The sequence below is a fragment of the Haplochromis burtoni genome, unplaced genomic scaffold (assembly GCF_018398535.1).
Source record: "Haplochromis burtoni strain Fernald_Lab_line unplaced genomic scaffold, NCSU_Asbu1 Contig_299, whole genome shotgun sequence".
Lineage (NCBI taxonomy): Eukaryota > Metazoa > Chordata > Actinopteri > Cichliformes > Cichlidae > Haplochromis > Haplochromis burtoni.
The window spans coordinates 489,506-501,855 of NW_024582660.1; the positions used below are offsets into that span (position 1 = coordinate 489,506).

Sequence of the window (12,350 nt, forward strand, 5' to 3'; positions counted from 1 at the left end):
ATGATGCAGTGTGGTGATGTAACCCTATCACCAGATGTGTGAGTGTTCTGTTGACTCATCTGTTCTACTTCTGGCTGTCTTGTTGGGGGAATAATAATGATGATGATGCTGTAGCTAATAGTGGTTGTAAATGAGCCCAGAATGTTTAATTTCCCCAGCAGAACTGAATGCATACTTAAACCAAAGGAAGAGAAGATTTCCCTCATAGAAAACTAATTGATTGTATAATTCTCATAGAAAAATGATTTCTTATGTCTGCTGATACAATTCAAGCTATTGTTCATCACTTTTGTATTTAAGGAGTGAAAATAATTGAAAATACTACTAATACGATCCAGAAAAAACTCCCTGAAATCTATGTTTTCAAATTATTTTAAAGCAATTTATTTAATTCAGTTTCATTTATATAGTGCAGATTCACAAAAACAGTTGCATCCACCTGTTTTTTAGCCCGTGAAACACACACACACACACACATGCACACACACACACACATGCGCGCACACACACACACACACACACACACACACAAACACGCACGCACCAGCGACTGTATTAGGTTCATTTGCTCAGCAGTTCATTAATGGAAATATCAAACCATGCATCAAAATGGAGAAGATCAATGCCAGACAGACTTGAGTATTTCAGAAACTGCTGATGAGTATGTGGGTAATTGCTGATCTACTGGGACTTTCCCACACAACCATGTCTAGGGAGAGAATGGTTCAGAAAAGTAAAGTGGAAATATCTAGTGAGTGGCAGTTCACTAGGTGAAAATGCTTTATTAATCCCAGAAGTTAGAGAAGACTGACCACACTGGTTTGAACTGACAGAAAAGGCCAGTAGCTCAAATACCCAATCGTTATACCCAAGAACATTTCCAAACAAAAATCGAAATAGTAAAAGTAATACTTTTATATAAAGCAGGTTACAGACATCATTTTACAATTACAGGCCTCTTTTTTTTATTTCACTCTGTATTGAGAGAGAGCCAAGATACTGGAAAAGAGTCATATAAGATGACTTAATTAAAAAAAAACAACAACTGCTCACTGTCAGCCAGGAAGGATTTACAAAACCTTCAGCTTTCACTGGAATTAATTGCTGAAATGTAACACTGTTGAGGCAAAAAAAAAAAAAAAAGGTATGCAAGCAAAACTATTTATAGATCTAAGAAACTTTTGACATTGTTGATCATAAATCACTATTCAACAATTTGGAAAGGTATAGTATCAGAGGGGTGAACTGAATCAGCTGATGAGCTAATTAAGAAACAGGCAGCAATTTCATATTATTTATATTATTTACATTATTTGCTGATGTCACAAATATCTTTTGTTCTGGTTAAACTGGTTAAACTGACCTCACAGCCCATTTTTTAGTCATTAGCTGTGTCCAAATTGTAGGCTGATTATGTCACAGCGACGTGACGAAGGCTGTCCAAATTCAAAGACTCCTCCAAATGCTGCCGATAAATGCGTCCTCCTTTTCTCCAGATTTGATGGATGGGTCGGGTGTATCCTTTGTGGCCAACCTATCCCAGAATTCATAGCCGGCCCAGCCAATTCCAGTTTCCAACAAGGCGGCAGCTACTAGTTTTAATATTACTCTTTCTGGGTCACAAAATAAACTTTTACAATTTTCAGGCGAGAATGTAGCTGTGTAAACCTCAAATATCTGCTCAGTTTATCAGGACACCACATATTTTCAAAAGCGCTCCGACGTTTTCGGAGACGTCTGTTACCCGCTAGCTCGATAGCTAGCCGGGGGCTAGGTCACTAGCGCCGTGAGAACACCGGACTCCCGGCAAATCGTTTTCAAACCCCCCGCCGTCTTTCGCTACTCAGGTTAAACATGATAAATAAGTCACTTAGATAACTTAAAAATATTGTTTGGCTTTTCTCAGTGTTTTATTTGTTCCTGAGTAAATCGGTTGGGCTGAGATTACAGCTGAATAAACGTCAAACAGAAAACTGATTAAACAGAAGTGTGAGATGGTAGAGAATTTACTCAGTGTCCTGTTATATTTTAGATAGCACGGAGCAGACGGCTGAGTTTATTAAACTCCACCGAGACAGCTGGTGACGCAAATCTGAAGGCTAGACCGTCTAATTTCACAGTCTCGCACTTCTGGCCTTCTTGGTCTTTGGAGAACCCAGCCCATGTGGAGACCACAAAAGCCGGGTCCTCCGAAGGATGCAGCCCCTGAATTTTGACACAGCTATTGAGTCTGAAAAACATTTTTAATGCACAAAATATTTGCATAGATTTTACACATTAATGTTAATGGTATTTCATGTGGCCTGTAGGTTTTTTTGCTAGCTTATTGATGAGATTAGGTTTGTTAGTTCCCTTTTATGATCCAATGCTGTTTCCCTAGCCCTGTCTCCTTGGTTGTCTTTCTGCATCATGTTTGGATCCCAGGAATTTATTTATTTGTTGTCCTGTTTCCTGTTTAGCTACTTCCTGTGTTACTTTGGTGGTCATTTGTCTCTTGTGCTTTGTATGTAGTATAACTTCCTTTGTCTTGTTATCCCTGATTTGTTCCCACTATATCTCTCACCTGTTTCCTCTGCCATCATTATCTGTTTTGGTGCTAGTTTCAGTCTTTATGCAAATGTACTGTTTATAAGTGTAGCCAAGTGAACTAATACTAGGCATGGAAAGGGTTTAAAAAGAGGGGATTACGTTTTTGACTGGTTGCCTGTCTACCAGAGGTCTTTTGTAGAGTTGTCATGGTGATGACTAGACCTCGCGTTTTGGGGGTATACTGTCCCTTTAAGAGCCGCCGTAAGCCAGAGCACGCATGCACTCAAGTTTGCGTCACACACTGAGCGCTGTGAGCGGGAGCACTGGAGAGTGACTGCAAAAGATTCTGTGGCTAGCTACAGGGTAAATGTGCTAAAAAGTGTAGCATACTGCAAAATATTGTCACCAGTGTTGTAGTAGACTGTAATTAGTTAACTTTCTTTAGCGATGACTCCATGTTTGTGACCATTTCTGTAGAGTTCTTAACGTGCGACGGGTGTATGTTTAATGGTCATGTGCTGTGAAAGGGACTGAAGAGCGGGTTGGCGTGAGTAGTGACAGTGTCCTAACAGATTTCATAGTTGTTAAGTTTATACTGTTATTCACTTTGCATAACTCTGTATGTTTCTGTTTGATTCAGAGGGGAGATCACTTGTTGTGTGATTCTTGTGTGTGTACTTGTCCTAGCACAGTAGCTGTGTGGAGAAACCGAAGTGAGTTCATGATGTTCTCCCATAGAAATGTAGTATGTTTAAAAGAGAGTTTACAGTGTACTTTATTGCCAGTTGAACTGTGAAGTTGTGGGATGTAAACAATGTGTTTATTTGTTTTGTTTTCTCTTTTTTTGTATTTGTTTCTTGACAGGTCACAACTGTTGTCTATACTGTTTGAATTTAACGTGTACATATGATAGTTACTGTTGTCTCAGACCCTGAAAGACAGCCGAGGCAAAACAAAACAGGAGCACCAGAAAGACAAAAAACAAAACACAAGTCCAGCACCAAAAAACAATGAAATGAAATACACCATAGCCCAAGAAAATGGAGTCCAAAACAGAAGAGTTCAGGGGTCCGACCGTGCGGATGGCAACGGCGGCGACGTGGAAACAGTCCGGGAGGCCGACCGTAAGGAAGGCAACGACGATGACGACAGCACTGGTCCAGGGGCCAGCCGTGCGGAAGGCAACGGCGGCGACTCAGGCGAAGGGGGTCTGGGGGCCGGCCGCGAGGAAGGCCACGGCGGCGATGTGGAACCAGTTCAGGGGGCCGACCGTGCGGTCGGAAACGGCGGCGACCCAGGCGACGGAGGTCCGGAAGCCGGCCGCGCGGAAGGCAGCGGTGCCGAAGTGGACACAATTCAGGGGGCCGACCGTGCGGAAGGCAACGGTGGAGACTCAGGTGAAGGGAGTCTGGGGGCTGCCCACGATGGCGATGGCGCCTGGCCAGTGGCCTAGAAAGTGGCCGTTTAGCTGCAGACCCAAACGAGGCTGGGCCAGGCGACGCTGAAGACACGGAGGCTGGGCCAGGTGATGCTGCAGCTTATTTTTTTTTTGAATTAATATAACAAATTTAACCAGCAGCCTAGCTCAGAAAACTCAGCTATGGTGCTGTTTAAGTTTTCTTTTTTCCTCCCAAAACCAAATCCACTCATTACCGTCATTTGATTAAATTTTAACATAGAATTTGAGCATTTTAAATGCTGATTAAAAAAAACAACAACTGAGCTTTATTCTATTAGCACAAAATTAGGATGTTCTTGCCTTATTACTACATTGGCATTTACAGTTTAAACTGCTCAAGATCAGACCAGCATCAGATTTATGGCTTCCTTTGACCATTATGTACTAGAGATAACCCATAGCTCTGTGATTTTAAACATGATGTGATCTAGTTGTCCACTTATAATTAGGGATGCGTTCCCAGCAGTCCAGTTCCTTGGAATCGTTAGTCTGCCTGCCTATCTGCTTATTGTTCTTTCACTCTCGCTACAGTCAGCTGATTTCAGTTTGATGTTGGAAGAGGAAAATACTGGCGCAGTCTGCAGTGTGGATATGGACGCTGTTGCACAAAAGATCATGAGCATGATGATAAAGTCAAGACTGCTCAGGGACAGAAACAACTGCATCATACTGTTAACACAACTCAGCTCTTCGCAAGCACAGACAGCAAGCTAACACTAAGCAAGCCAAGAACCCAGAGTGATGCTAAACCTGAATAAATGCTGACACCAGCCCAGCATCGTAATAAAGAGCCCTCATTTGTGGTGAAGTCAGCCGCCGCTGAACTTCAACAGGTAACAAACTGATGAACAGTCAGACCGCAGCCTCCATTTCTACCATTTCAAGCAGAATCACCACATTAAAGTCTCTTTGCACTGGTTTTCACCTTTGCTTTGTGTTATCAGCTTTGTGCTCATACCTAAAGACTAAGAGAAAGATCATGTGTGTCCTCATTAGGATAGGGATTTGTGTTGGTGTGTGGGGCTGTAGCTTCAGGTTTATATTGTTAAAAGGTAATTATGAGTCAGTGTGTTTCAGATCATTTTACAGAGTAACATGAAAGTAACATAACAAGTAGTATAGCAAATGTCTTTCTCCTGGTTGTAATTAAGTAACATATTGCATTACTTTTAAGAAAAGTGTTCTGTGTAATATGTGTAATAATTACTTTTTTTGAGTAATGACCCCAACACTGATCACAAGAAAGAGGGGAAATTCCTCCAACATGCACAAACATTTGATGCATGTAATTATTTTTGCATGAATGTGATGTCTTGGATATGCTGCTTAGGATGGTGACTCTCAAAGAAGAGCCAATGAGAATGAATAGGGGAATTGATAATGGGATCGGAATCGCTAAATTCTTATCAATTCCCATCCTTACTTATAAGGATCTCTTTCATATCAGAATCACTGTGGTTATTGCACATAACAAGTTCTCCTGAGAACATTTGTTCATGTGCTGGATGCATTTTGTATCAAGACAATGACATGTACTGCTGATAGAAGATAAACAGAGTTGTCTGATGCCTTATAGTACATCTTATCAATGAAACTAGCTTCTGATTGGCCAGTAGTTACAAGTGAAAGGCCTGACATCTCTGTAACTGAATATGAATGAGATAATAGTTTACAGTAAACTAAGTGGGGCGCTGAACTGACTCATCACTGGTTTTCCTTGGAGCATGTCTGACTCTGCTTGTTTGACAAAATCATTTTAAGTTCAAGTGAGGACAATCCTCATCAAAGGCTCAGTAACTAAAGCACAAACAAAAACTGGTCAAGACTGCTTCTGGCATGCCACATGTGAATTATTAAAAGGTCACCATTAGCTTGATATGGGCAGACAGATCTATTGGTTCCAAATCTACTTTGTGTACCAAATGATCCCAACATGACTCTGTAGAACAAAATGTTTCATTAACTTGGAACACACAGAGCCTGCTGATAAAACTTTGGGTTTGCATGTAAAAACACTCATTATGCTGTTGTATTCCTTTTCTACTTCCAATACAAATTCCTGTAAATCTTGTGTCATCAAAATAGGGAAAAACAAATACACAGCATGAGAGCAGCAGAGAAAAACACACTCCTCCGCCTGAGGAGAGTTCCATAAGTGAGTTGTGAAATGTAATATTTAAGCTTGGTTTTTTTTTTTTAAATAAAAAGCCTAGTCTTTTCTTTTTATTTTATTTTATTTTATTACAATAGAACAATACAGAATGCATAAAACTAGTAAATAAAAGATATGTAAATATATTATGAACAAAAAAAGGGGGGAAAAGAATTACATGGTTTAATTTGAATGCTGTGTCCTCCTCTGTTCTGTTTCCTGTGTTTCCAATTGGCTTCTGCCCTCCTCTGCATTATATTTTGTTTTCTACTGTGAGTTACCAGAAATAAAAGCTGAGTTTTGAGTTCACATTCTGTCCCCCAAGAACTGTATCTGGACCCAGTCCTGCCTACTGTATGATACAATGAGACAAGAAGAAAAATAAAACTGTAGAGAAACTATCATGAGTGAGACCATGTAGACACATAAATGAACTTAAGCTAGGGGAATTGACAGGAAACACTGAGGGAACAAAACAAGCACTAAAACTAGGATTGGGTTATATCAATAACTGAAGTCACTAAAATGCTGACTAAAACAAACATCAATAAACAAAACAACGAACACCAAACACAGAATACAATGCAAAAGGCTCAAAAACCCTGGTAATTGACCCTCCAGTCCCTGTCATGATGACAGGGACACTAGTGAATACCAGTGGTGAAGGAGCCTGTCAAACTGAAGAAGGATACTTTCCAGGCTTGGTAGGCTTGGACAAAAGGGGCAAAAGGGCTGGGGTTTTACCAGTTAGAGAAGCAAAAAGCTGGGTGTGAGAGATGTTTGGGAAGGCATCAAAGAAGTTATGGCAAGGCATCCAGCAACTCAAAAAGGAAAAGCAGGGTATTGCTCTGATTGTGTTCGGTTTGGGAGGAGAAATACTGATTTAGAGTCGGGATACTTTTGGGGAAAAAGCACTTTGGAACCCCTAAGCCTGACCAAAGCATCCTATGTGAAGACGACAGAGCCTGAATACTTGAGGTAACTCCCACCATGGACCACTAGTCATTCAACATCCCAACGCTCATCTATGGTGAAGAGTAACATATGAAAGAGTAACCTTTGAATGCAAGCAGCCAAAATGAGTTTCCTGTGTAGGGTTGATGGGCTCAGCCCAGGATACACATGGTGTGAAGCTTAGACATCTGGAATGATCTTGAAGTAGATACTCTTTCTTCTGTGAGCCAGCTCTTTTAGGTATCTGGTTAAATGCCTCCTGGGGACACCTTGAAAACAAGTGAATACTAGTAATGTCTTGACTTCTTTATCTAACTTTCCTGACTAAATACCTGCAGATCCAGTGATGTTCCAGTCACCCTCAGCTGTATTTGAGTTCTGTGCTAATTAACAAATGTTAGCAAGTTAACATGCTAGAAGACAGTAACTGACAAAGAAAAATTGCTCAACTATTATCATGTTGACAATTGTTGAGATGGTGACCTTAGGTTTTGCAAATAATGCAGAGATACCAAATGTAGCGTGACTGCTACATTTGGATGAGATTACCATTACAGGGCAAGAGTTATTTTTTTAAATGTAGTATGTTATAAACAAGGCCATTCAAAAATAAAAAGTTTTACAAAAAAAGTAGTATTATCTTTTTCTGAAAAATGACTGTACCAGCATGTCGAAGCAATAATTTGCATCTGCACCTGGCTGCACTCTGCAGAACTGTGGGACTTTGTTTTTGATTGCTTTCCAATTTGTGACCCAGTTTTGGGTGTAATGACGCACCTGCTGAGAAAAGCCTGGGTTGATAAATGTCTAGGATTCAAGATAAATACTGACTGGAGATAATGGTTTACCCACCTTTGACTTAACAGTGCATCGTTGCTTAATGTCACAATCTTAAATGATCCTTTAAAATGCTCTTTTCCTCCCAATTTCCCCTCTCTCTCTTTGGTTCCCATTTGCGTCAGTGATCAGACATAATTGGTTCTGATTCACAATAAGCCGACGGCTTGAATGTGCTGTGCAGGGAGCAGTTGAGTTGTTAGAATGCTGACTAAGAATGAGTTGCTCTCAGGTCCAGAACGCTCGTGTTTATTTCTGCAAAGAATACGAAACACATTTATCCTTCCCACCCTGACAAATGTTGTAACATTGTAACTCAGTGTCTTCCTCCTCCTCACTGTGTTTGCTTTAGATGATATTGTTTTTAGTGATACATTAGGAGGTTTTTATTGTCATAAAAATATCAGTCAGAACCAGTTTAGGGCTACTGCAGGGACAGACACCCCTACTTGATTGTGTTTTCTGGGGATACAAAAAGACATATGGAAAAGTAGTCTTGATTCTCTATGACCTTAGTAGAATCTCCTAATGAATTTATGAGCTCAGTCACTATTTTCACAATTTTAAGAGTAGAGGCTAAAGATGTGAAATAAAGATGGAGTTTGGTAGTTTGTTCCCTGGCTGCTCCAGTCAGCATGCCAAATATTCTTGGGGAAGATACACAACAAAATCTCCAGTGTTAAATTAACACTAGAGAGTGTCTATATAGGTCCACACCTCTGAGTGTTAAATACAACACTGTTGAGTGTTAAATTAACACTTTTGACAGTGTTATATGTTTAAAAGTAACCTAGTCAGTTTTGAAGATTAACAAAGACTAACACTGAGCAGTGCTGATTTTCTAACACTGGAAAATAACTCAAAATGTTAGAAATATTCCAGCAGCCGTTCTTCTCTGCGTGAGTAGCTTAATGTTGTTCGTGTGTAATTTACGTTGAGTAGGCTAACCACGTTATTACATTAATGCAGGTAAGGTGAACTAGCAAACATCATCATAGCGACATGCTGCTGTCTTCTTGTTTGATGGCAGATACTCCCTTCACCTTGGCCAAAAAGGCTAAAATGACCAAAGAAAAAGTGGAAAACAGTTAAACATGAGAGGTTTTTGGACCGATTTTGTGTTCTCCATTCTTTAAGCACCGGTTTGAGCACCGTTTAAGCACCGGCACAGTTTCAAAAGTACCGGTTTGGCACCGGTATCGGATAAAACCTAAACGATACCCATCCCTACTCATATCTGGTCTTGCCTGACTTGACTTCTGCTATTGTAGCCTATTCAACTCATAAGAATGTATGCAAACGCTCCTACTGAAATGGTGTGTAAAACTTGGTTTGTAGTTTAAAGTAGTTTGTAGTGTGTTGTTGTGTATCAACACACTAATCTTTAAACTAATGCATTCAACAAGATTCACATACAAACAATCTCTTACAGTTTAAGGATGTCTTTACTATCATTATACAGTAGCAACAAAAATTAACTTGCTACTTTTGGGCAGTGCAACTGCAATTGTAATTTTCCACATGTCAAGAAATGAAATTATTAAATTATGCATGGAATCCTAATTTGTAAACAGATATTTATTTTTTCAAATGAGTGTGAAAGTATCAGTATTCAGTAAAGCAGTAAATCAGTAAAGCCATCCTGGTCCAACTATAATTTCCACTCAACAACAGCAATATCTGTAAGTGCTCTTCTCAGTCTCACCCATCACACCCCCGCATATGATAAAAAAACACACAGTTCACATTCGCTAGCTTCGCAAGAGAACAGAAGCATATTCCTGGGTCCCTGTGGGAGCAGATGTCACCAGCACAAACAAGCGACAGATTGCCTCAGCCCATGGACAGGCTGAAGGTGCTCTGCAGAGCAGAGGGAGGTCATTACTGCTGGGCTGCACAAGAGGAGGAATCATAGAGTGAGTGGTGGGCAGGGGCATAGAGGCTACAGGGGCTTCACACAGTACTTCTTCTCTGGTAGCCCCTTTCCTCTGTTAAAACCACTTATTGAGAGTTTTTTTTTTTAACCTGCAGCAGATCAACTGTGAGGCCATTTAGTTGCTGAGGCATAAAATAACATAGACAGAAAACTCAGGGGGGAAATATTTGCAAACTGGAGAGAAGATGACCAGCTTGACCTGTGCTCTAAATGCCTCTGAAAGATTGCAAATGAAATACGCTAATGCAGATCCTATGCGGGACCACTGTGTGTGTATGCTTTACTACAATAAACTAAGTATCATGCTATTTCTACTATATTTATCAGTGAAGAGTCCACAGGATAATGTTTAGATTTTCAATGTGAGCTTTGGGGTTTTGGAGGCCAAATTACAGTTACAAGTGGGGCTTTATTATTATCGCACCTTGTGCACACTGTACAGTTTGAAAAAGACACAAAAGATGGTTTGTTCAGAAGGGTTGCCAAGAGAAAGTTTTCTTTCTCTAACAAGAACATGGTATGGCTTAGATTTGCACAGTTGCAGAGTACAATTGACCAAACCAAAAAACAAACACAACTTACAAATACCTCATACGAGCTGTTAAGGTGGAGAAGTGACGATTTGGGCTTGTTTTGTGACCACAAGACCTTGGTACCTTGCAGTCACTGAGTCAGCCGTGAATTCCTCTGTATACTTAAATATTGTAAATTGTGAGGCCATCTTCCTGACAGCTAAAGCTTGACTGAAATTGGGTCAAACCTTAGCTTGATTAATGATCATCCTGTTGATCAATGATCCGAAGCACACCAGGAAATCTAACTATCAAACTGTTACAGACCTAGAGATTTCATTAATATTTACTTTCTGTTTTCTTTTCCTTTTTTTGGATTTCCACTTTCATGTCAACAGTGTGGAGTTTGCATGTTCTCCATATGTCTGTGTGGATTCTCTTTGGGTACTCTGGCCTCCTGTCTCAGGTAAAAACAAAGCAAAAACAAAACAAAAAACCAACAACTTTGAAGTAGTTCCTGCTGTTGCATCCATCTAAATTGATCATACATATAAGCAAAGAATGATGACAGTCATGCTAAAAGCTGCAGATGTGACACTGAATTAGTGATCTTCTCATCAAAAAAGACCCTGAAAAAAACAAACAAACAAACAAAAATGACCAATCTTTGCTAGCTGATATTTCAATTCTCAGTCTGGCAAGGTTTAGATTGATTGATAGTTGGAATACTTGTAAATGTAAATACTAAAAATACTCAATAATTGCATTTTAGTTGTTGTAAGTTTAAAAGTTTCTCTAATTATACTGTAGCTCATCCATATATGTAAGTGTGTTCTCACCAGTATATTTTAATGTTTTTGAATTTAACACTGATAGTCCAGCAGTCAGAGCAAAAATTATTAACTTCAACAGAGCAAATAAAAAAAACAACATTTAAGAAAAACAACCAGAGGGACTATTTGTCTTCAGTTGAGAATTTTTCTCTCAAACTTATGTTTAAGTGACTGTGGGTTTAATAAAATATATTTAATTTTTCTTGTCACTAGAGCCACAGCTGCAGTCTAGTGGCAGCCTAGCAGGACATGCTCCACTGCCTCTAAGTTTTCCCAGCATCAAACATTATATAGTTTAAAAGATGGTAATATTTAATGACAAGCCACATTTTCCCTCTCCATAAGGAAAACTTTCAACTACAGGATAAATGGCAATGAGTGGTGCTTTCAGAACATTTAATGTGGTGATGTAGTTTGTCTCACATTCAGAAGGTAAAACAAACATTTCAGATCACTAAATGAAACATTATCTCTCCTAAGTTCATCAGGTCAATCCTTATGTTGCTTGGCACTATGTTGTGTGGCAGCTATATGCAGTTGTTTTTGATTTGTTTTAATTTTAATGTCCATCTCATTACTCTGACTTTTCTTGCTCGCTCTGATTAATGTGAAGACAGAAATGATTACTTTTTGTTTTTGTGTAAGTCTTATAAGGACATGTTTTACAAATCAGCTAGTAGTTTTTCATCAGCAGTGGTTATCGTTCTCTTGATATTGGAGCATCTTCATCAGCACTGATAGTTCTACTGCCTGGTTTGAGGTCTGTAATCCCAGGTGAGCTGCAGAGGAGAGAGACTAAGAGACTTTACACTCTGTTAAAGAATAAAGGTGGTCATACCAAATATCAACTTATAGGAACTTTGCATGTTTTCCAATGAATCACCAGCTATTTCCCATTTTCCAAGCAAAAATAGAGTGGTTTCTCAAGACTTTTACACAGTACTGTACACTGATCACACATAACATTTTGTCCACCTCAATAATATAGTGTTGGAAGCTGTACTGCTGTCATAACAGCACCAACACATTAGCAACAAATCCTGGAGAGCTGAATCATGGTTGTCCAACTCTAGATGCTGGCTTGTTAACTTGGTTCAGACACAGCCAGGTGGAAACCTTTTGAGAGCCATCGGTTTCT

The 12,350-nt window shown here is 39.6% G+C and overlaps 1 long non-coding RNA gene across 4 annotated transcripts; it reads left to right on the forward strand.

Annotated features, from left to right (window-relative positions):
• Positions 1-2,040: 2,040 nt before the first annotated feature.
• Positions 2,041-8,628, forward strand: LOC102306360. Of its 4 annotated transcripts, XR_006055354.1 has the most exons (4): positions 2,041-3,076; positions 3,170-3,242; positions 3,394-4,054; positions 4,520-8,628. It is a non-coding gene; the product is annotated as an uncharacterized LOC102306360 (long non-coding RNA). The 4 variants fall into 4 exon arrangements; XR_006055352.1 differs by having other exon boundaries at positions 2,041-3,242; XR_006055353.1 differs by having other exon boundaries at positions 3,170-4,054.
• The last annotated feature ends 3,722 nt before the right edge of the window (positions 8,629-12,350 follow it).